This window comes from Musca autumnalis, unplaced genomic scaffold, assembly GCF_047663935.1.
Source record: "Musca autumnalis isolate F117 unplaced genomic scaffold, ASM4766393v1 scaffold_2, whole genome shotgun sequence".
NCBI lineage: Eukaryota > Metazoa > Arthropoda > Insecta > Diptera > Muscidae > Musca > Musca autumnalis.
This window is the reverse complement of record NW_027411755.1, coordinates 86,619,118-86,645,939: the sequence shown is the minus strand read 5'-3', so window position 1 is coordinate 86,645,939 and position 26,822 is coordinate 86,619,118. Positions and strand designations below refer to the sequence as shown.

The 26,822-nt window shown below is 34.5% G+C and overlaps 1 protein-coding gene across 3 annotated transcripts in view; it reads left to right on the top strand.

The window, feature by feature from the left end:
• The first annotated feature begins 9,884 nt into the window (after nt 1-9,884).
• Nucleotides 9,885-26,822, top strand: part of Rchy1 (Ring finger and CHY zinc finger domain containing 1) — a 59,041-nt gene continuing 42,103 nt past the window's right edge. For 2 of the 3 annotated variants that reach the window (XM_073968153.1, XM_073968152.1), the window contains exon 1: nt 9,885-10,833. The gene's annotated coding sequence lies outside the window, so the exon portion shown is untranslated. The remainder of the gene's footprint in view (nt 10,834-26,822) is intronic. The other variant, XM_073968154.1, reaches the window with a different exon arrangement.

The window sequence follows — 26,822 nt, the reverse complement described above, 5'->3', positions numbered from 1 at the left end:
ATTTTAAATAAATATAATATTTATTTTTATAAATTTCAAAGGAGGCAGCGAAGTACCTTTCCCACGTCCTACTATTTAAACCAATCTGTTTGAGCATTAGTTTTGGAAGACAATTGTGGTTGTGTCTCCGACCACGCCCACTTTTTTAAATACGTAATATCTTGGAATCTGATGACCACGCCCACTCTGTTCAATACATTATACTTCTAAAACTACTGAACGTAATTTCATGAAATTTTCAGGAATAGGTAAAAATAGAGTATATATTTTTGTTTTACAATAAAATATTCTTAGTTAGACGGGCCCTACCACGACCACTGTTTAAATGTGTTTTTTTTTTAACTAACAAACCGATTTCCATGAAACTTAAAAAACTCCCTACTAACCAATTGTTTTAACAAGAACATGTCGCTCTGAATAACTTGTTATTCTATAACCACTGGAAAAACTATTTACAGTGAATCAAGTCAAAAGTATCCTCTTCAGTTTCTTTCATTAAAACTGCGATTGCTAAGAATTGGCTAATGATAGCGATTTCATTCCTTTTTATATTTTTACATTAGTGTCTTAACTTAAATATAATAAAATAAAATTAGCGAAATTCAGGTAAATTTAGATAAAAAAATAAAAATGGTTAAACAACATCGATTTCTACCTCACGGTGAAAAGTATGCACTCTAAAAGTTTCATGAAACAAAAAGGGTTTTTAGGGTTTCAGCCCTTGGTATGACATCCTTTGTTATCCTTTACAGCTTTTAGTCTTTTTGGCAAAGATTTAACTAAGTTTTCGGGGCAAGATATCGGAATTTTCCCCATTCTTCTTGCAAGGCATATTTCAGGGTTCCTATACTTTAGATGTTACGATTTTTTATATTTGTCTCCAAAATACTCCATAAATTATCTATAGGATTCAAACCCGGGGATCGGGGAGGTGTTTGAATCACTTTTGGACAGTTAAATAGCATCCATTTTGGAAAAATATGTGATTTGTGCTCGGAATCATATATTGATAAAATTGAAATTTTGTCCCAAATCCCATTTTTTCAGCGCCTAAATTTCAAATTATCCTTTAAGAATGTTTATATAATACACCTTATCCTTAATTCCTTCGATAAAGACACGATTTCCTACACCGGAAGCACTCATACAACGCCGTACCACAACAGAGTCTCCTCTGTGCTTTACTGTTGAACTTGTGTGTTTAGGGTCCAAGGCGGTATTTGCCCTATGACATACCTTAATTGGTCCATATGACCAAAACATGTCATTGCTTTCATTGGTACAAAGGTATTCCAAGCCATGTCTGAATTTGGTATCTCCGCAAAGCTCATCCGGCTTTGTAAAATGACTTTAACTGGCACGAAGTCCTCAGTTAAAATAGGAAAGAACCTCTCCGAAGAGTTTGGTACCAAAAGAGGTTTCAGACAAGGAGACAGCCTTTCGTGTGATCTCTTCAACATCCTGCTGGAAAAGGTTATACGAGAGGCAAACGTCAAAGAAAGTGGCACAATCTACACCAATAGTCACATGTTACTTGCTTATTCTGATGATATAGACATCAGTAAAAAAAGTAACTGATACCTTTATGAAGGTCGAAGGAGAATCTGCCAAAGTGGGTCTGGCGATAAACGGTGAGAAGACCAAGTTGATGGTGTCGACGCGCAATGTGTCCTTTAGCTCGGACCGACTGTGCAATTTGGTTACTATACTATTGAGGTAGTAAAAGACTTCGTCTACCTCGGCACCTCCGTAAACACAACAAACGATATCAGTTGTGAAATAAAAAGAAGAATTGTATTGGCCAACAGATGCTACTTTGGTTTGGTTGGCCACATATCGTCAAACAAAAATAACGCTCTACAAAACACTGATACTACCCGTGCTGATGGCTCCGTAGCCTGGGTACTTGCGCAAGCAGACATGGCAGTGCTTGGTGTGTTTGAGAGAAAAATTCTTCGAAAGATCTACAGACCAATCTGCGTTGACGGTGAATATCGACGTCGCGTGAACCACGAGCTGTATCTGCTATACAACGACATCAATATTGTTAAACGTATCGAGATGCAGCGATTGCGTTGACTAGACCATATCATAAGAATGAGCGATGATGAAACCACTAAAAAGGCGTATAAATACGGACCGCTTGGCGGTGCACGCAGAATTGGCAGGCCAAAGAATAGATGGCGCAAACAAGTGGATGATGAGATGAAAAGGCGCGGTATTCCAGAGTGCGAAGCAACAAATAGAGAGAAATGGAGATCTTTTCTTAGTTCGGCCTATGGAACAAATGTTCTGTAATGGGCCAGCTAAGTAAGTAAGTAAGATTTTTGGTGGCATGCTCAAGATAATGAGTCGATTTGTAAGGAGTATTTTTGCTGGGAGGCATTCAGGGAGTTAGTCCAAGTATGTATTTAAATTTGGTATGATGGAAATGACAGGTCCAAAAGGGAGAAGCTTGTGCAACCTCAGCCTTCACTGCCGTTTCTGATAAAGACCCTTTACAAATAACATTAAATGCTCTACCAGCCGGGAAATTAGAAGAAAACATGCAATATTAAATTCGAAGCCTAGTTTCTTATATTCTATATGATTGCATTTTACCAAATACTCGGTCAAAATATTAAAGCTATTTTCAGAAAGTATACAGTTCTTATATACTTTCCACAAAGCTGATAGAAGGTTAATTGGTTTCGTAATTGCCGGAAAATAGCTCAGATTTATGCACTGATTAAAGATAATCCCAATTTGTCAATTGGGACTATAAATTTTTACCTAAAATGTATAGGTATACGTTGCAAAATCCTCTTCATCTTATCTGAATTAATATCATTGTCATCAAGTCAACCAAATACTTATGTATGAACATTTCAACTGATCATATCAACTGTACGAAATCTATTTAATGTGTTTCATTTTATTTGTTAATGAGATACTTATCGACATAATGCTATACCGAATATTATTACATTCGTTTCTGTGTCGATTGTGACCTTCGCTAAAATGAAGGCAAATTGAAATTGTACATGCAAAATGCAAACTCAAATTGATTTTCGTTTGAGATATGTATTCAGTCAGAAAATCGTAAAAACGCATTTGGTTGTTGCGTGTAATAATTAAATTGATTTAAGTAAATATTAACATTTACTTACTGGCCTTTACAGTGGCGCCAACGATATAACATTTATTTAAAATACATGCTATATAGAAAGTGCATTAATCAAACATGTACACATGCATTCGTGTGTTGCTCGTAAAATATGCAACAAATTTCAGTTGTTTATATATCGAAGCCTAGCTATTCCGATCCGCGTTTCGGAACATTGTTAGTACTTATAAAAAATGTCATTTTTGCTGTTAGCTTATGGCTACGTTATACCATATGTAAATGACATGTGGTGTAATGTAGCCATGCGAATCTTTATGAATAATTTATAATTATTAGCATTTTTGAGATATATCGATATATGTACATTAAGGCCAATATTTCGAAGTATTGGATAACTTATTACTAAAACTTGACCGAAAACTTTTATTGTGATAGTGACACGTGCTGAAGTTCTTTACACACAAATCATTAAAATAGAATAACGCTTTTTAGATTATCTGGCAACCATCCTGATTGAATTCTTCTGTAGGTAATATTTATTATAAATGATGGCATTCGATCCTAGTAATCTAAAAACCTCACAAAACGTTTTTTGTTTTACCAGATATTTCCGGTTTGAGAGTTCTAGTGTGACCTAGTACAGGTGATATTCTATACCTAATATCGTTGATACTTGTTGGTAGTTAATCCTCATCTATATAAATAAAAATCAAATGTCGTTCGTTGGTAATGACATCAATTGAGAACGGCTGGACCGATTTGAATAATTCTTTTTTTGAAATGTTTGCCATAACCAGGGTTTCGGAGTCGGAGTCGAGCAATTTTGCTGGAGTCGGATACAAAAATTGGAAACTTGTACAAAATTTATTAATTTTTAGTAGTATTGGAAATTACCCCCGGAGTCGACTCCGGAATCTGGAGTCGTAAAAAAGGTCGAATCCAGAGCCAGAGCCGAAATGGCTCTGGAAATGAAAATGGCTCGACTCCGAAGCCCTGGTCATAACCCAACTTAGGTTCTTATGCAAAGAAGATTTGACAACGCCCACTTTTACGCTAACTTTTTTCAATTTTAATATTTTCTACAAAAACTACTGAACTGATTTTCCTGAAATTGTCAGGGAATGTGCAAGGATGGCCCCCGAAACATGCTACATATTTTATTGAATTCTAGAAAGGACGTGGTACCTCCCTATGCGGTGTTTACAAAAAAACGATATATTTGCAAATATTACGAATGTATCGGTTTAAACATTTACGAATTAATCTACAACCTTGGAACTTCTTTGTGGCCTAAAGACCAGGCCACGCCTGCTTTTTATACCCTACACCACACTGTCGTAAGGGGTATTATGTCTTTGTGTATTTGTACAGGGTGTTTTTTAAGCTAGATAGAACTTTAAATTGTAAAAAGTAACACAAAAAATTAAATTTTGATGAAACTTTTTTTTTATTTGTTTCAGTATACTCTGACAAATCATCATGAATAGACTCACGCTTGAACAACGCTACGAAATTATCCAAATTTACTTTGAAAATCAGTCGTCGATTCGCACAACTTATAGACGTTGTTTTATCGCAAAATCGTGTTCAGCGATGAGGCGCATTTTTGGCTTAACGGGTTTGTTAATAAGCAAAATTGCCGCATATGGAGTGAGACCAATCCACAAGAGACCCTACAGACTCCATTACATCCAGAAAAATGCACCGTATGGTGCGGTTTTCACGCTGGTGGCATCATCGGACCTTATTTCTTCAAAAATGAGGCCGGAGCTCGCGTTACGGTCAATGGAGATCGTTACCGCACCATGATCAATGATTTTTTGTTTGAAAATATGGATGACATTGATCCGGAGGAGATGTGATTTCAACAGGATGGCGCTACGTGCCATACGGCGAACGCAACCATCGACTTATTGAAATCAAAATTTGGCGATAAGTTGATTTAGAGAAGTGGACCTGTCAATTGGCCTCCAAGGTCGTGCGATTTGACACCTCTCGATTATTTCCTGTGGGGCTACGTGAAGTCACTGGTTTATGCTGATAAACCAGCAACAATTGATGCCTTGGAGGCCAGCATTGTTCGTGTTATTCGTGACATACGGCCAGCAGTGCTCGAAAAAGTGGCCAAAAATTGGACGTCCAGAATGCACTTCGTCAAGAACAGCCGCGGTGCTCATATGCCCGAAATCATTTTCAAATGTTAATGTCACGTATTGATCTTTCGAATAAAAAAAAATTGATTACAATTTAATTTTTTGTGTTATTTTTTACAATTTCAAGTTCTATCGCGCTTAAAAAAACACCCTTTATGTAGCATGCAAAAGAAAACGAAATGGACCCATAGTTCCTTTGGGGATATACATATAATCACTTTCTGAGTCGATTTATGCATGTCCGTCCGATTTTTGTCCGATTCAGCTGAAAATTGGGGAATATAATTTTTTTAGCCATAGGAAGAACGCTGTTGCTTTTGGTGAAAATCGGTTCAGATTTGAATATAGCTCCCATATATATTTTCGACGATTTCACGTATTTGCTGCACCAAACACCCTATATCTGTCCAATTTTGATGAAATTTGGAATGTGTGACGGAATTTTGTCTAGAAATAAGTGTACCATATTATAAAGAAACAAGTAAGAACGGCGTTAAGTTCGGCCGGGCCTAACTTGTATACCCTCCACCACGAAATGTATTGAAGTAAAATGGAAAAATTAGTTTCAATTCAATTTTAGACGCAAAGAAAATTCAATACCAAATTTCAGCCATTTTGGTGGAATATTGAAGCCACAATGTTAAAAATACCGAAAATCCGGAGGTACCTTTCCATGGGGGCTATATGAAGGCGTGGACCTATACCGACAAATTTTGAATATCCCCAACCAAGTCTAAATACCAAATTTCAGCCATTTCGGAGGAAAATTGAGGCCACAATCTTCAAAATACCGAAAATCGGGAGGTATCGTTCTATGGGGACTATATGAAGGCGTGGACCTATACGACAAATTTAAAGAGAAAAGTTAAGAACCCCCAACGATGTCTAAATACCAAATTTCAGCCATTTCGGAGGAAAGTTGAGAACACCAAACTTCAGCCATTTCGGTGCAATATTGAGGCCACAACGTTCAAAACACCGAAAATTCAAAATACCGTTCTATGGGGGCTATATGAAGGCATGGACCGATACCGACAAAATTCGGGGGGGAAAGTTGTATACCCCCCACGTAGACTAAGTACCAAATTTGAGCCATATCGGTGTGATAATGAAGCTAAAACATTCAAAATACCGAAAATCGGGAGGTACCGTTCTATGGGGGCTATATGAAGGCGTGGACCGATACCGACAAAATTCTGGGGGAAAGTTTTATACCCTAAAAGAAGACTTAGTGCCGAATTTCAGTCATTTCGGTGTGATAATAAAGCTAATACCTTCAAAATACCGAAAATCGGATGGTACCGTTCTATGGGGGCTATATCAAAACGTGGACCGATATAGCCCATTTTCAATACCAACCATCCTGCAAGTAATAAAAACGTCTGTACCAAATATTGACTCTCTATCTGTAAAATTGCGAGCTGTATCTTTATTTCAACAGAGAGACAGACGGAAGGACGGACGGACAGACGGACATGGTTAAATCGACATAGAATTTTATATTTTACATATTCACAGTGGTTTAGGGTATCATATAGTCGGCCCCGTCCGACTATGATCCTTTCCTTACTGGTTTTTAAATATGTTATATATCGTTGTTATGTATATTTTATGAATTTCGGAGGAGGTGGGGTACCTTCCCAACGCCTTTCTTTTAAACGCTCGATGCATAAGCCAAACCTATGATTATATCGGTATCAACATCAATTTTGGGAGGCAATGGGGTTGTGTACATATTTGGAGCCAAATTACCGGAGGTTATATATTGAAAATTAATGTCCACGCCCACTCTTTTCACTACATTATTATTTTGAAAACTACTGTACCTAATTTCATGCAATTTTCAGAAAATGTTCAGGAATGTCCCGTGGTTCAAAATGCTATATATTTGTAGACGAATTTCGGGGCCTTATTGTTTTATAGTCGCTATATTTGTTAATCTTACGAGTGCATCGGCTTGCAAATTAATTTTCGAGACAAGCTTGGTGGCGCCTCCGATCAGGAAAAACGATATATTTATTTCCTTAAATGGTGAGGTTCAACTGTCCATCAGCCATGAAAACCTAAAACATATAAGTCACAATAAGCGGGAGAATTCGACTTAATCCATTTCGTCCTGAAACAATTTTTTATTTATTTAAAAAATACTTTTTTGGGTTAATTGAGATGACCCACCGATGTCAAAATCTGCCCAAAATTTTTTTCCGATTTTTCGTTTTCCTGGAAATGTTGTTCCAAATTCCGAACACTGGCGCTTATCCTACATGTCAAAATGCATCAAAATGTTTTACTTCCTTACAAAGTTTACTGTTCGAAAAATCGAAAATCTGGTACGAAATGGGTTTACCATTTTTTAACTTTTATAATTAGATCGCTTTAGAAAAAAAGACAGGGGGCATGGACGATAATAAATCCTAAACAACATCAATGTGCGAAAAAAATCGAAAAAGTCCGTAAGAGAAAAGAAAGGTTTGACAATGGACCGCAGAATTGAGGTAGAAAATACCTATTTTTGAATTGTCAAGCATAAAGTCCATAAAACGTTGTCATTAAAACTCATTACGACGGGCCAGAAACACAGACCGGGTTCTGTTACTCTAGTGCCAGACACTGAAAATAACACATGAAAATATTTTAGCTTTTAGGAGAGAGCGGAGGTCAAGGAGCTCCCTTTTTCCCCTTCTTACCCATAAGCTCAAAACATTTTCATGAAAATTGTCATAGTCTGGCACAAGACCTAGTTAGGGAAATAATTCATAAAATGTCAAGATTTTTAAATATTTACCGAGAACTCGGGTATTGCGTTTCGAAAACATTTGTTTGATACTTTGAGTTACATGTAATTATTGGGTTTGGTTAATATTTTTTTTTTATACCCTCCACCATAGGATGGGGGTATATTAAGTTTGTCACTACGTTTGTAACTACTCGAAATAATCATTGTAGACCCCACAAAGTATATATATTCTTGATCAGCGTGCAATTCTACATCGATATAGCCATGTCCGTCCGTCTGTCCGTCTGTCCGTCTGTCCGTCTGTGGAAATCACTCTAGCGTCCGAACGGATTGACGTAGGTTGATGAAATTTTGGGAAAATATGTTATATTTACGTAGGACTTTTGGTATTGAAAGCGGGCTATGTAGGTCCACGCTTTCGTATAGCCCCCATACAAAATGACGCGTGACGCGTCGTCGTTTTAAGGAATTTTTAAGATATTTAGCCCATTTTACCACCGAATTGGTTGTAATTTGGTACTTTGTGTCTCCAGAGGCCAAAAAATATTCCTACCAAAGTTGGGTTATATAGGTCCACGTTTTGGTATAGCCCCCATATAAGGCCCCATATAAAGTACGCGTCATTTTAATATATTTTGAATGTATTAGACCCATTTGACCACAGAAGTGGTTGTAATTTGGTATTTTGTGTCTTCAGAGGCCAGAAAACATTCCTACCAAAGTTGGGTTATATAGGTCTACGTTTTGGTATAGCCCCCACATAAGGCCCATTATAAAGTACGCGTCATTTTAATATATTTTGAATGTATTAGACCCATTTGACCAAAGAATCGGTTGTAACTCTGTATTTTGTGTTTCCAGAGGCTAAGAAACATTTCTACCATAAAGTGTTTATATAGGTCCACGTTTTGATATAGCCCCCATAGGACGATATCTCCCGATTTTCGATGTTTTGAACGTTTTAGCCTCATTATCACACCGAGATGGCTGAAATTTGGTTTTTAGTCTTCTTTAGGCGTATAAAACTTTCCCCCAGAAATTTGTAGGTATAGGTCCACACCATCATATAGCCCCCATAGTACGGTACCTTCCGAATTTCGGTATTTTGAAGGTTGTGGCCACATTAATCCACCGAAATGGCTGAAATTTGTGGTGGAGGGTATAAAAAGTTCGGCCCGACTGAACTTAACGCTTTTCTTACTTGTTTGTACTAAGATTGTGATTTATTATTAAAGCATCCAATATTGTCCCCAACAGTTCGACCATGATGCAATAACAAGGTGACCCAGTTTTGTTTTAAAAAATATTTAAGTTCAACAAAAATCCTTGCAGAAAAACATAAATGCAGGATCCAGATTCAAATTTCGTCATATTTGTGATGGTTTAACCCTTGATTTCAGTTCACATCGAAATGGACCGATATGGCCTATCCTCGAATTTAAACTAAGTTTGAAAAAAATATTACGTGATCCAAAATTTGAACCCAATCCGTTTGAAAGTTAATGAAAACAATTAAAATATATACATACATTATATGTATGTATGTATGTATTTATCCACCAATATTTCTTAAGAATTCTTTCAGATACCAAGTAATTGTATCATTATCGATGGTCTTATTTGCTAGCACCAATGTTTAAGTGTTACAACACAACTTCTGTCCCACTGTTTACGGAGCGCAAACATTTAACTGAATTTGATAAGAAAATCAAAAGAAAGAGAAACAGAGAAAGCCGGTTGATTGAGCGACAGCTGATAAGTCTTGCTTTTGCATTCAGCAGTAGTGACGACTAGATGTGACTTCATAATTATAGCAATTCGCTGCCACAATGATTGTGCTGCTGTTGCCGGTAAAGAACGTACGGTCGCAAGCGATGTGAGCACATTTGAAAACAATGAGCAACAAACGATCGTGTCAGCACGACCCACAGCAATGTTTATGAGTTTTCAAAACACAAACTCAATCCCGTATTGAAAATTCATTCAGTCGTTTTGGGGCGTTTATATGAAACAGTACGCGCTACCGCACCGCAAGACTAACAGGCGTTTGTCGTACGCGTTAAACGCTTGTTTATATTCTTCGTTGTTAAATGTTTTGAACTTTTTGTTAATTGATAATCAAAAGAAAATAATAATAATAACAATTTATGAAAAACAAGAAGCTATGCTGATACAAAACAAAAGCTTACAGTTGAATACAAAATTGAATGTTAATATGGAAAATCAAAAGAACAAAGAAATATATTGTTATACAAAATCAATTAAAGAAAAGTGCAATCAATAACTGTTCAATCAATTGATTGATAAAATGATTAAATGAATAAATGAATGTATGTAAGAATAAAAATATACACAGAATACAAAAAAAAAAAACGAACAAACACTTTCTTCGCTCAATGAAGACATATGGTCCACGAAGCTGACCTCTAACAACCGGCATTTGCTATCAATCGTTTCCACTAGTGGAAGGTTCTGCATTAATTTTAGAAACGCGACAAACGTAAACGCTACTTTTGTGTTCGATATCAACAAACTACTACATACTCGTACATCCAACCATTTGAAAATTAATCTGCATTAATTAATTTCGATTGATTAATTAAAAGAAATAAAATTTTTGATTTTTCGGTTATTTAGTCTTGCAGAGTTTGTGAAAAAAACCAGAAATATCTAATTCTGAGCATGTTTCCACTGTGTTTGTTTTTATAATTTCGTTGTATTTGTAAATTTAAAAAATATATATAAAATAAACCATATTTTAATGGATGTGTGTATAGCTGTATAGCCCGTGTCCAGTATCATTTGGATGTTAATTCGAGGCACGTTTCGAACGAAAGGTAACTAACCATAAGCTTGACACTTGTTTTGATTGTTATTCACTCAATTCGTTTCATTTTATTCATTTCGGGGGAGTTTTTGTCTGTGTCTTTGATTACGCTGTCGCCTAAATTTATAGAATTTCTTTGATCGGTTTACTAATGTTTTTATGAAGTTTGGGTTTAAATCATTGGCTACGCACCGTGCATAAGTACCTTTGAAAAAGTTCAGGGAATTCTCCGAGCGAGGTAGTTATGCAATACACAGTATATGGAGTTAAATATGCATTTCATATGTGGGCAATTCTTTATAAATAAAAATCAAATGTCGTTCGTTGGAAATGGCATCAGTTTAGAACGGCTGGACCGATTTGGATAATTCTTTTTGTGAAATGTTGGTCATAACCCGACTTAGGTTTTTATGCAAAGAACCCGGTTAAAATGGGCTACAAATTTTGTTGAATTTGGAAATTTTTTAAAATGCTATATTTAAAAAAATTACCTATGTATCCGTTTGGAAATTAATTTGCGAGACAATTGTGGTTGTGTCTTCGACCTTACCTACTTTTTAGGGCCCAATAACTTGACCACTCCCACTTTTAAAATATGTTACATCTACAAAATTACTGAACCAGTTTTTCTGAAATTGTCAGGGAATGTACAGGGATGGAGCGAGGTGGAAATGGGATGCATATTTTCTTGAATCTCGAAGGGGGTGGGGTACTTCACTTTGCCGTCATAACCCAACTTAGGTTTTTATGGAAAGAAAATTTAATTTTAAATTTAAATTTACCGCTCCAACTTTTTTCAATTTTCATTTCATTTTAAATTTTCAATTTAAAGTTTTTCTGCAAAAACTGCTAAACCGATTTTCCCAAAATTGGCAGGGAATTTATATTGAATTCCAGAGGGGGTGGGGTACCTCCATTATGCAAAATTATTAAAAACCCTATATTTGCAAAAATTACGCATGTATCGGTTTAAAAATTTACGAATTAATCTACAATCTGTTTTTTAAATGTTATATCTCCAATACTACTGAACCGATTTCATCAACTTTGCAGCAAAACGCTCAATGCTTGCCGTTGTTATGTATATTTTATGAATTTCGGAGGAGGTGGGGCACCTGACCCAAGATTTTCTTCTAAACGCTAAATGTATAAGCCAAACGTATGATTATATCCGTTTCAGCATAAATTTTGGCAGGCAATGGGGTTGTGTGTACCCAAGGAACATATTTGGAGCCAAAATGCCGGACCACGCCCAATTTTTAAATATGTTATATATTGAAAACTAATGACCACGCCCACTCTTTTCAATACATTATTTTTTGAAAACTACTGAACCTAATTTCACGCAATTTTCAGAATTCGACTTAACCATTTCTTTAAATTTAATAATTAGATCGATTAAGGATAAAGACAGGGCACATGGACGACAATAAATCCTAAACAGCGTCAGTGGGCGAAAAAATCGGACAGTCCGTAAGAAAAAAAAGAAAGAAGAAAAGAAAAGTTGCAGACAAAGTCTGTTGGTAAATTTAAAATCCTCCTCGTTTTGACAATGGATCGATGAAGTCAGGTAGAAAATACCTATTTTTGAATTGTCAAGCACAAAGTCCATAAAAAGTTGTCATTAAAACTCATTACGAGGGGTAAGCAACGCGACCGGGGTCTGCTAGTTAAAAATAAAATATACATACATACGATGCTACGATATTACCATATCAAGGGATCCTAAAATTTAGAAACGGAATCTGTTGTCGTTCTTATAATACATTTTCAAAATGTATGTAGACTATAGAACATTTTGAGGATTACGCAATATACTGTGAAAATATCAGAAATATCCGTTGTGTCTCCGAGATACAAAAAAACTTCATGTATTACACTGTGCAACAAGGTTTCTGTGCGGTGGAAAATTCCTTTTGGAGATGAAAGCCCTTAGTGAGTATATTAAGAACCCAAAAGGAAATTTTCCCCATAGGTCAAGTTTCAGAGATATCGCGCGATGAATTTTTTGAATTTTCGCCTATGATGCTTGAGAAAATAGCTTTATATCTCTTTTTGCCGTTATTGTAGCTTCGTTTTGAGATTACATGTCTTCAGTCAAATCGAATGGCGAATCTTTTTGTAGAACATTTCATTCTTCTAACTCAATTCCTTTCATGTCCTTTTCGTCCTTTCTTTCTTGAACCGTAGTAAAGGTACCACAAGCTGAGATTTTACAGCATCCAAATATTCCACAAAAATGTTGCTCAGAGAATTTTAGGTAAGGTTCTCATTGACAACTAATCGATATTGTCACGTTTTCATTGTCTTTTTTGACATTTACCCGGTTTTTGTTCAGAAAAAAACCTATGTTTTGTTTTTCTGTATATTCGTTATTTGGTATGTATTGGTAGGTAGACATACCCATTGGTTATCGCTTATATTGACATCTGGGATGTATCTGAAATATTTACCATATATAGCTCCCGATATGCTAAACACGTTAATGACAAATTCTCTTGGAGAATAGATCCGGTTATCTAATATTTTGAACCGGATATAGCGATATAAAACCCGGATTTTGTACCGATTTTAAGTAACCGATTAAGCTTATATGTATACCATTAGAAAGCTAATAAAATTGCCAATCTGGAAAAATAAATTTTTTGACAGCATCTTACCTGAGTTCGGTGCTAAAACAAAAGACCCGTATTCTTGAACCGTTTTTAAGGAAAAATATCAATGCGCGTAAATATGAAGATAAAAGCTTGGTGGGTGAAATATTCTTTTTGCCGATGTAAGTCGATGAAGTTAATATTATGAACCCGGAAGGACAGTTATGCCATAGGTCAAACTTCTGAGTTATGGCGCGATGCATACATTCTTGATGAACTTTAAGAGCACGACAATAAACCCGTAACATAAATTCCATTTCGCTATAACTCAGAAGTTTGACCTATGGCATAACTGTCCTTCCGGGTTCATAATATTAACTTCATCGACTTACATCGGCAAAAAGAATATTTCACCCACCAAGCTTTTATCTTCATATTTACGCGCATTGATATTTTTCCTTAAAAACGGTTCAAGAATACGGGTCTTTTGTTTTAGCACCGAACTCAGGTAAGATGCTGTCAAAAAATTTATTTTTCCAGATTGGCAATTTTATTAGCTTTCTAATGGTATACATATAAGCTTAATAGGTTACTTAAAATCGGTACAAAATCCGGGTTTTATATCGCTATATCCGGTTCAAATATTAGATAACCGGATCTATTCTCCAAGAAAATTTGTCATTAACGTGTTTAGCATATCGGGAGCTATATATGGTAAATATTTCAGATACATCCCAGATGTCAATATAAGCGATAACCAATGGGTATATCTACCTACCAATACATACCAAATAACGAATATACAGAAAAACAAAACATAGGTTTTTTTCTGAACAAAAACCGGGTAAATGTCAAAAAAGACAATGTAAACGTGACAATATCGATTAGTTGTCAATGAGAACCTTACCTAAAATTCTCTGAGCAACATTTTTGTGGAATATTTGGATGCTGTAAAATCTCAGCTTGTGGTACTTTTACTACGGTTCAAGAAAGAAAGGACGAAAAGGACATGAAAGGAATTGAGTTAGAAGAATGAAATGTTCTACAAAAAGATTCGCCATTCGATTTGACTGAAGACATGTAATCTCAAAACGAAGCTACAATAACGGCAAACAGAGATATAAAGCTATTTTCTCAAGCATCATAGGCGAAAATTCAAAAAATTCATCGCGCGATATCTCAGGAACTTGACCTATGTGGAAAATTTCCTTTTGGGTTCTTAATATATTCACTAAGGTCTTTCACCTTCAAAAGGAATTTTCCACCGCACAGACCTTGAGTTCCAATTTGTGGCACAGTGCTTTATACATACATGCAGTTTTTTTGTATCTCTCACAAAGTTCTTTAGGCGACATTTAATAGACAATTTTATTTCTGGAAAGTAATCTTTTAGAAGTTCATACCACCGCGTTGGTGCACCTTTGTACATTCTGGCAAGAACATATCATTTTTCGGAGGTGGCACAGGCTGTGTTGCCAGTATTTTTTATCCTTTTCGCCAATTTTTGAATTCCCAGAAAAATCCCAGCCATGAACAATGAAATATAGTGAAGAATTATATAATTTCTATGAGTACTTCAATTGATTGCAGTATTATTCCAGAAAGCGTCGATTTTTCCACATCTTTATTAATGTAGATCCACCCATGATTTTGTGGTTTGCTGTTGATTAAGTCAATGGAACCAAGTTTAAACAGTGTTAAGAACTCTAACGCAAATATTTACCTTTAAAAATAGATTTATTGTTTTCTTAAGTAATATTCAGCATGATTTAACACACTTTAATGCGCTCAGACCACTTATTCCACTCCAATTGAGACACCTCCAAAACATGGTTTTTGAACGCCTTTAAAGCATATTCTGGCGACGAAAATCGTTGGCCACACCTTTTTCTCTTGATGTGCGGGAATAAAATGAAGTCACTGGATCCCCAGTCAAGGCTGTACGGCGGATGGAATTGATCCACGTGTTGTCCGCTCAAACAGGCGCTGGTTTGAATCGATGTGTGACAGCTCGCATTGTCATGGTGCACAATGGTTCGTCTTCTCTTGTTCGTTTTCAAATTCATCAGGAGACTTCAGGCAAACAAATTGTAGTGTAACGCTCAGTTTTGCCGAAGGAACAGAAGCTTCGAAGTGCTTCTCCCATGAAAAACTTTCTTTGGACTTGGCTCGCTTTCGATGACCCAAATGGTCGATTGCTGTTTTGTTTCGGGCTCATACATATCAGACGATCTTATAAACGTCGTTTGAAGTACCGCGATTGTATTTATTCACAATTTATTTACACCAATCCACAAGAGCCTTTTTTTGATCGATTGTCAAAATGTGCTGAATCTAACGAGAAAAACTCATGTTTGCGGCCAGGTGTTCATGCAATATCAAATGTTAGTGGAAGACATGCCCAAGGATGCTTCTATCACACTGTATATAATATGGCGATCTTGCATTATCCGTTCACGCACAACTTAATTTTTTTCTGGCACAACGGGCGTTTTTGGGCAGCCCTCATCATTTTCGTTTTTAGCTAGTGTCGGCCACGACTGAATACATTCTAGTACTATAGGATGGTCCTTTATCGACATTCAAAGATTTAATTTGATTGATGCGCTCTTGTCGTGATTATTCAGATCGAAAGTTGTGAAAAATGATCGGAAGAAAAAGCTCACAAGTAAATTCCATAATTTTGCAGAGTGATTTTTTTCAAGTCGCTGTAAATAATACAACACATGGTCGTATGTTAAACTGTCCTGAGTACGTTTAGGCTAAAAACTGTCAAACTTTCCAATGGTAGTGTCAAATAGCACCTGATAACACGCTTTTCTGGCTAGGCCAAAAAGTTATCGAGCAACCCTCGTATATGAGTTTTATGAAAATCCAAGGAGTATTTTTTTTAATTTTTGAAAAAATTTTAATTTTTTTAAATATTTAAAAAAAATGTTTCACAAAAAAATTGTTTTAATTTTACAATATTTGTAAAAGAATGATTTACAAAAAAAACTGTTTGTATTTTAATAGTTTGTTTATTAGTGTTTGACCTAATTTTAACTTTGACCTTGAATTCTTCAGTAAATACTAGACCGAATTTGATCGTTTTTGATGTATCGGAAAGATGATTGTGTTATCTGTCGAAAAAAAAATATTTATTATCTATCCGTTTAAAAGCTACTGAGATTTGTTTTTTTTTCTCTTTCGAGAAATAACGATTCTGAACCACTGTGCGTCTATTATATGTTCTGTGTCTCATATATTAACGCTTCATCAAACAGAATGCAAATAGGATGCCATTCTCGGGTAAACTAGTAGATTTGAAAAGTTAAAGATGAGCTTCATTTGACAGAGTATTGGTTTAGTCCTGCATCGGGCATCATCACAATTAAAAAGATAAACATTGCGCTTGCATTGTATTAAACAACAAATACCTCAATCGAACGAAGGCACACGATGTTGCCCATAGTGTACGTGTGCGACTTTTCGTCTTCCCTATGCTCATGAGCATAGGAAAGTATATATGTGCGGATGTGTGTTGTTGCACATTGCTGGTGTAGTTTCCTTAAGAATTATTTAAAATTGTCGTCAAATATCCCACCGTGGAATAGTGGTACTTTGATTTCCGCCTTGCACTCCAAATCATTAGCAACAGTGTACACTGGTAACCAGTGTTCGAAAATAAACACTATGATATCGTACCGTACCGTTCTGTACCGTACCAAGATGGATAGGTACACTACGATAGTGTACCGCTCCGGAACACAAACACTAAAAAATATTTTAGTGATACTGTACCGGAACACAACGATAATCGTAGTGTACCGCATGCCGGAGCACTAAAAATCGTAGTGCTCCGACTGCGGAGGACTAAAAATCGTAGTGTTCCGACTGCGGAGCACTAAAAATTTTAGTGTTCCGAGCGCCGGAGCACTAAAAATCGTAGTGCTCCGACTGCGGAACATTAAAAATTTTAGTGCTCCGACTGCGAGGACTAAAAATTTTAGTGTTCCGAATGCCGGATCACTAAAAATCATAGTGCACCACGTGTTGGAACACTAAAAAATAATAATGGTATTATGTTTTTTAGGAAAATTAAATATTTGGGTAAATTTGATCAAATAACAATTAAGATAAACTGTTACATCCATGTATGTTTAAATTAGTTAAACACATTGCGAAATTTGGTCAAAATTGTGAAAAAACTATATTTAGTTTTTGTGGAATGAAGCACAAAGATCATCGTGCCGGAGCACTAAAAATCGTTTTGTACCACGTTTTGAAACTATAAGCTAATGAACCATACATTAATTTATTATGATTTCTGAGGAAATTAAATATTATATATATGTATATTTTTTTAATAAATAAAAATTAAAAAAAAAAATGTGAAAAACATCTGATTTGGTTTTTGGACAATGAAGCACTAAAAATCGTAGTGTTCCGACTGTCGGAGCACTAAAAATCGTAGTGTACCGACTGCCGGATCACTAAAAATCGTAGTGCACCACGTGTTGGAACACTAAAAAATAATAAAGGAATTATGTTTTCTTAGGAAAATGAAATATTTTGTTAAATTTGATTAATAAAAATTAAGATAAAATGTTACATACATGTATGTATGTTTGATTTGGTTTTTGGACAATGGAGCACTAAAAATCGTAGTGTTCAACTGCAGAACATTAAACATCGTAATGTTCCGACTGTCGGAACACTAAAAATCGTAGCGTACCACGAGCCGAAACGCTAAAAACGTAACGTTAAGGTAATCGTCTGTTTATTATGATTTATGAGGGAAATTAAATATTTTATGTTTTTAGGATAAATAAATACATATTAATAAATAAAAATTAGGAGTAAATGTGTAAAATATCTGATTTGATTTTTGGACAATGGAGCACTAAATCGTAGTATACGACATTGGAGCACTAAAAATCGTAGTGTTCCGACTGCTGGATCACTAAAAATTGTAGTGTTCCGACTGCCGGATATCTAAAAATCGAAACAATGGAACAATAAAAATCGTGGTGAGCTGATGGCCTTTGTCGCTAATGCTGTATCTTGTATATTAGTCTTATATTTACTATAAGCCTAATTATAAATAAATAAATAAAAATCGTGGTGTTCGGTTGTGAAAAACTAAAAATCGTAGTGTTCCTACTGCCGGATCACTAAAAATCGTGTGTGCCGACTGCCGGATAACTAAAAATCGTAGTGTACCACGTGCAATACAATATGGTAATGTACCACACATGAGTTTATTATGATTCGTGAGGAAAATTTAATATTTTATGTTTTTTTAATAAATACATATTAAGAAATAAAAATTAGTAGGAAATGTGAAAAACATCTGACTGATTTTTGGACATTGGAGCAGTAAAAATGTTACTGTTCGACGTTTAGGTAATCATCTGTTTATTATGATTTATGAGGAAAATTAAATATTTGATGGCTTTCGGGTCAAGTAAAAATTAACAAATACAAATTAAGATGAGAATGTTATATCCATGTACTTAAAATTAGTTACAAAATTTGAGCGGTACAAATTTTTATAAAACACTATTTATTAAATTTTTTGTTACATATAATCTAAAATATTACACGTTACTGTGGTTGCACATTTAGACGCTCAGTATATACTTAATTTTTTAATGTGAACAAAAGAAATAAGGAACGGAAAATATTGATAACAACACAATGTTTGCGGAAATTGTACCTGTATCTTTTTGTATCAAAAACAAAATTGCTCAGTGAATGCAGTTGAAGAAAGTATGTGGATTTTCCCAAGTAGACTTGCACGTTTGAAGACACTTATTGTTTTGGGGAAATTGTACATGTTGATATTTGCACAACAAACAATATCACTCAATGAGAATGTGCTGATTTTCCGCAAGTATGATTGTACATTTAAAGTCGACTTTATGATTTCGGGATATATACAACCACACACTTCTTATTTTGGGGAAATTGTACCTGTTGCCATTTGTACAAGAAACAATATTCATAAATTAATGATGATGATTTTTTTTCTAATTTTCTACTAAAGCTCTCAACATTTGTAACTAATTTAAAACACGTGCATTTTATTTATTAATTTTTATTTTTAATTTTTACTCGTCCCACAGCCCATAAAATATTTAATTTTCCTCAGAAATTATAATTAGCAGCTTTTCGATTTTTAGAGATCCGGCAGTCGGAACACAACAATTTTTAGTGCTCCGCAGCCGAACACTACGATTTTTATTGTTCCATTGTTTCGATTTTTAGAGATCCGGCAGTCGGAACACTAAAATTTTTAGTGATCCGGCAGTCGGAATCCCGCGATTTTTAGTGCTCCGCAGCCAAACACTACGACTTTTTTGTTTCATTGTTTCGTTTTTTAGTTATCCGGCAGTCGGAACACTACGATTTTTAGTGATCCGGCAGTCGGAACACTACGATTTTTAGTGCTCCGCAGCTGAACACTACGATTTTTTTGTTCCATTGTTTCGATTTTTAGAGATCCGGCAGTCGGAACACTACGATTTTTAGTGATCCGGCAGTCGGAACACTACGATTTTTAGTGCTCCGCAACCGAACACTACGATTTTTATTGATCCATGTCCAAAAATCAAATCAGGCGTTTTTCACGTGTTCTATTAAATTTTATTTTTTAATTTGTATTTATTAAAAAAAATTATAACATATCAAAAAATGTTGTCATGGCGTGTTAGCGTTCAAAGCCAACTCATAACTTCAAAGTCAGCGCAAAAAGCGCTTGTCATGAAGAAAATATATTTCTGTGGCCAAGTATCCGCGTTAATGTACAAAAACACATTTGCATTTGAAAAACGATAAGTTCTAGGACAGAGAAGCCATTACATAGTCCATACGTCCGAAGATTTGCTTTACCACCAATGAAACCAGGTAACGTAATTTGGTGACTATGTGGGTTCGAGTCCTTGGCTTTCCTTTTTCACTTGCAAATAAATTCAGATCATCAAGCTTAACTCTAAACGAGAAAATTAACAAAAATATAACATATTTAATTTTCCTCAAAAATCATAATAAACTCATGTATCCACAGTCAGAACACTACAATTTGTAGTGCGCCATTGTACAACAACCGAATCAATGTTTTTCATATTTTCTACTTAAGTTCCCAACGTTATTAATTAATATGTATACATACAAGGATTTAAGAGGTGTATGTGAGTTTTTATGTCTTAATTTCTACTTATCTCAAAAATTATAAATATTTAATTTTCCTCGCAAATCATAATAAACTCGTGTGTGGTACATTATCATTACGTTATTTTTTAGTGTTCCGACATGTGGTACACAACGATTTTTTAGTGCTCCGACTGCGGAACACTACGATTTTTAGTGTTCCGACTGCGGAGCACTACGATTTTTAGTGTTCCGACTACGGAGCACTACGATTTTTAGTGTTCCGACTGCGGAGCACTACGATTTTTAGTGTTCCGACTGCGGAGCACTACGATTTTTAGTGTTCCGACTGCGGTACCCAACGTTTTTAGTGTACCAAAATGTGGTACACTACGTTTTTCGTTGTGCTCCGGAACAGTATCACAAAAATTTTTTTTAGTGTTTGTGTTCCGGAACACTAACGCTAAAAATATTTTAGTGATACTGTTCTCGGAGCGGTACACTATGTTAGTGTACTGTTTATTTTCGAACTCTGCTGGTAACACTTGTATGTACCGATTTGGTCGAAATGTTCCATTGTGAGTTTTTTCAAATATCCCACCGTGGAATAGTGGTACTTTAATTTCCGCCTTGTACTCCAAATCACTAGCAACAGTGTACAGTGGTAACACTTGTATGTACCAATTTGGTTGAAATTTTCCATTGTGAGTTTTTAGTGAACAAAGTACCTCCTTGCAAAAAATGTTCAATATAGGTTCACGTTTAGATATAGCTCCCACATAAAAATACCGCCCGATTTTCGATATTTTGAACTATTTTCCCCAAATTTTCCAACCGATTTGGGTGTAATTTTGCATTTTGAGTTCTCATTGAACAAAATACCTTCTTGTAAAAAATGTTCCGCAAGGGTCCAAGTTTAGATATAGCTCCCATATAAACGTACCTCCCGATTTTAGGAATTTGATGATTTTACAGGCGTGGTATAAGGGGATGACTTGCCAGGTGGTGGATGGGATCGTAAACTAGAGACTTTCTCCTGTATTTAAAAAATATCGAAACTCACAAATACTCACAACATTACACTGTGTGTAATTTTTTGAGTCATGTTTTATTAACCATATTCTGTCTCGTGTCTCGCCGTTTTTCCCCATCTCAACTTTAGCGGTTATAGCCCTCCAAAGGTTTGAGGCTTTGATGTAAAAAGGGGTCATTTTCCAAGACTATATCTTTCAAACCGTTAGGAATTTTGAATTTATCTCAGAGGCAAAGTTGTAGATCTTGTCTTAAGGAACAAAATTGTAAACCCATATAATCCATCAAACTTCATCTGCAAGGTCAAAATCGCCAAGTTCAAATTTCTTTTAAAAATTTTTCGCAGGTTTTGGTCTGCAGCTATCAAACCGATCAAATTTGAAGCAAACAACCAACTACAAAAATGTACCTAAGATCTCAATAAACATCTATCTAGAACATATGAACTCTGTTTAGACGGTTCTTAAAGGTCAAAATAACAAAGCAAATGGGATTTTTATCCTGTTTTCTCTGGTTCTGATCCACAGATACTAAACCGTTCAATATTCAAGAAAACAACCAACTGCAATAATTTAGCAAAGACATCAATGAACAACTTTCTAGAACATATAAGGATTCTAGGAATGATTCTTCAATCTCAAAATTCGATTATTTTAGATCTTTCTTTCCTGTTCAGGTCCGTAAATACCAAACCTTTCAAATTTACTTGAGTTTTTAACAGTTTGTTATTTCCAAACCTGAGCAGGGGGAATGTTAAAAATAATTAAATTGTTCTTGAATTTCAGCCCTGAGAATCATTCCTAGAATTCTTATATGTTCTAGAAAGTTGTTTATTGAAATCTTAGGTACATTTTTGTAGTTGACGGTATCCCTAATTTTTGGGCGGTGAATATTTTCAAATGTTTTTTGCTATTTTCACCTTTAAGCACCGTTCATAGACATTTCGCATGTTCCAGAAAGTTGTTCATTGATGTCTTTGCTACATTATTGCAGTTGGTTGTTTTCTTGAATATTGAACGGTTTAGTATCTGTGGATCAGAACCAGAGAAAACAGGATAAAAATCCCATTTGCTTTGTTATTTTGACCTTTAAGAACAGTCTATACTGAGTTCATATGTTCTAGATAGATGTTTATTGAGATCTTAGGTACATTTTTGTAGTTGGTTGTTTGCTTCAAATTTGATCGGTTTGATAGCTGCAGACCAAAACCCGAGAAAAGTTTTTAAAAGAAATTTGACCTTGGCGATTTTGACTTTGCATATGAAGTTTGATGGACTATATGTGTTCACAATTTTTGTTCCTTAAGACAAGATCTACAACTTTGCCTATGAGATAAATTCAAAATTCCTAACGGTTTGGAAGATATAGTCTTGAAAAATTACCCCTTTTTACATCAAACCCTCAAACTTTTGGAGGCCTACAACCGCGAAAGTTGATGAGAAAGGGAAAAACGGCGGGACACTTGTCTTCTATTTTTTGGTCTTCTATCACGCTGCGGTGTCAGAATATAGTTAATAATTTTCGTGTTGCACAGTGTTAGTAAAACTTTACATAATTTAATAGTAATGATTTAAAAAATACCAGAAAAAGTCATTTACAAAGAATTATTTTTAGGGAATTTAGAAAACGGACTATGAATATGATTTTTCGTTAAAACATTGTCAATACTATCAACTATAATATAGCTTTTTTTGAAGGTGGAAATTGTTTTCTATACTGTATCCAATTAATCGTAGAAACGTTCCTGGTGATGTGCATTCAATTGATGAATATCACTAGTTGGTTCTAATGTTTCAGCGTAAATATTCTTCAACAGTTCCTAACAATAGAATCGTAGACGTTTGGACTTGAATTAAACTTGAATTAAAAAAAGCAAACAACTTCTAGCATGGATTTTTTGAAAGTACATATTTAGACTACAAAAATCCTAGTTGGGTTTTGTCCTGTCAGATCCAGTTCGGATTTTATGGCCTCATCTAAACCGGGCTAAATCTTCACTTTTTTGCATTTATCAGGCCTTTATCTTAGAAACGAATAGGAATTTGGCCTTGCTGTCTTGAAGAAACCACATAAGAAAAACTCCATCTAGGGCATCAAAATCTATAAAATATAGAAAATTTTACATAATTGCTGAAATTCTGGTCAGTATCGGCTAAACTATTGGGAATTGAACCAAGTAAACTTTTGCAAAAACCTTCCGAATAAAGTTCTCAACAATTCTTTAGAACATTCTGAAACTCTAAAATGCTTACTTCATGTTGTTTCAGTGGTATTTTGCATCATATCTTTTACAACACGTATTTCAAACACAGTTCACACCAACAGTTTATTCTCGCATTAAGGATTTCGCTACATTATTGACATTTTTATTAAATCGTCGTTGAAAAATTTACTGAAAAGAACGGGATAGAGGCATTTTACAACAATGACATGTTCTGAAGAGTTGTGTATTACATTCCAGGGAATATTTTGCCAAAAGAAAATATTCAGAAAAAATTAACGGTTTTGGAGATACGGTGCGAAGTGTATAAAAATTTTGGACTTTTTGCATATATTTTGAAATTTGAGGCAATAAATGTAGTTTTTCGAGTTCATTATTTCTCCAAATATTTAATTCTTGTCCTTATCTACAAATTTGCTTCAGAGGTCAGAAGAAGAAGAAGATTCGCATTGGTTTCAGAGATATAGCCCCGAATATCTTTAAAAACTCAATATTTAGCCATGTTTAGATGGGGCCATAAAATCCGAACAAAACCCAACTAGGGTTTCTTGTCGTTTGGGTCTGTGCTTTCAAAAAAGCCTCAGTTCGAAGTGTTTTCACAAGATCACCTTAAAAATGTTGCACAGTGTTATTTTCTACAAACATTAAAATCTTTTCCCAAACTGAATAGAATAAATTCGACCTGTCTTAATTTAATCATTGCAGAACGACTTTGTTATAATGTGTTTTCTTTTAAAGTTTTGAACGACCAGGGTCAATATAATTAATTTGCAAATTATGATACTTACATAGTACAATTAAGATCACATCGAAATCTATTGTTTTTATTTCTATCTGTCTATCATTGTTGTTGATGGGATTAATGACGTCAAAATTTGTAAAAGCTATATTGCCTAAGTGTGATAAAGCATTAAATTAGCCAATACAATGTTAATTCTATGAATTTTAATCTCTATTAATGCAGATATTGATATATTTGTTTTGTCCAAATTTTGTAAAGCATCGATCTTTTAATTTCATGTTTCCGGATCTAATCCAAAATTAAACAAGGTGACGTAATGGATAATTAAAGTTATTCTATGTGATTTCAATACATAAATTAGAAAAAAGAATAGAATTGGGCCAACTGGTCTAACCAAAAATTAAAATTGTCCTTCGAAGTTACATTTTTCATATAGAAACACTCAAATAAATTTCTCCAGACAATACATCAACTATAATCCATTTATGGAGCCGTTAAACCATTTTTGTTTCTATGTACTTTATGGTAATGAATATAGTATGTGCACTTACATAATTTTTATAACCCTTATATGTATGTATTGTACATGAACCTTACCCATAGTAAATGAATGCAAAAATAAATATTTGTTTCGAAAAAATAGAAAGTATATAAAGTTACCAACAATGACATGTTTACGAAAAATCCCTAACCAAAAATGACACTCAAAAATATTTTTTTCAATTCGAGGGCACAGCGATAAAGGCACATGTGTATGCACAAATCTATTATAATAATTGAAATTTGTTTATGTATAATGGATTAAAATTATGAAGAAAAAAATCAATTACATAAATATGACATAGCATTTGATGGCTGTTTAGACTTATTGCGAATTCATGTCACAAAATCTCACAATTCATAGGCAGTCTGATAATTTTATGAGATAGTTACCAAACATTTCTTTTTGAAAATACGTAACACTTTTGAAAACCTATGAAATATTTGAATAATATTTCGTGCAACTAAATGTGAATTTTGAAATTTTCTTTATTTTTCTTATGAACGAAATGCAGTGATCAGGTATGACTTCAATAAAACAAGTTTAAAATATATGTACATCTGCACATAAAACCTATAATACCTAATAAGTCTTAAGAATTGTCGATAGTTATGTTGAATCATCACGACACTTGACATTGGGCTTCTAAGGGTTATCTACTAAGGGAAATTTATTATTTTTAACTTTTCATGATCAACTTTATATTGAAACAAGAACCTTATATTTGATATATGTTATGTAAATATGTATGTACAGGGGAGAGTATTAATGGACGAATGTTTGCCCCACTTTACATTTCGTTTTTTACTACGCCGTGAAAAGAATTTAAAACATTTATTTTGTATACATTAATTGGATTTCAATATATCCATAATATGCCTTAGGTTGATTAGGATTCAAAGTGGTAATCACAAATTATGGACATTTGTACTTTCGTAACAAAAAGAAAAGCGATCAAAGGTCGAATATATATATTATTTGGGATCCCTATTGTAATACAAAGACGTTTTACTCGCTTTGCACTTAAGCCATTATTCTTTTTAGAACTTACGTCATACAAATCCAGTTATTGGACCTGTTATTGGACTTGCGGTGCCGAAGAAAAATGCTATCAGCTTAATTTGTTTTTGATTTAATAAATAATCATATTGATTCTCCGGATTTATTGGCTTTGGTATCATTCTTTGTTCCGCCTAGAACTTTAAGAATAACAGATCTATTTTATATTACTTATCATCGCACAAGTTATGCTCGCAACAGTCCTTTAAATAGAACTTTCTTATTTTTAAATCATATAAATGCTAATTTTCAAAAAGAGTTGAAGCCATGCATTGTTTTTAGCCCTTCCATTTTCATAAAATTTTAATATATTTAAGAAACTGTGAATTGTTATCTTATTCTGTAAGGAAACTGAATTCCATTGACTATAATAAACAAATAAATATGTATTTCATTCTGGTTCAGAATATTTCATACTCTCCCTCCAGTATAAAAGTTCGGCGATGCCTAATTTAACGCTTTTTTACTTCTTAACACTATATTATGTATATTATGTAACAATTGTTACACATGCATGCTGTCTTTGTACACAAATATTGACAGTTGCATTTATGAAAACTTTTTTTGTGGATGCTGGAGAAAAATTTCCAATAGCTTCTATGTAGCATGTATAAAGACTTACCTATTGTCAAATATTTGATATAAAATCCAGTTGAAACAACATGAAGAAAACAGT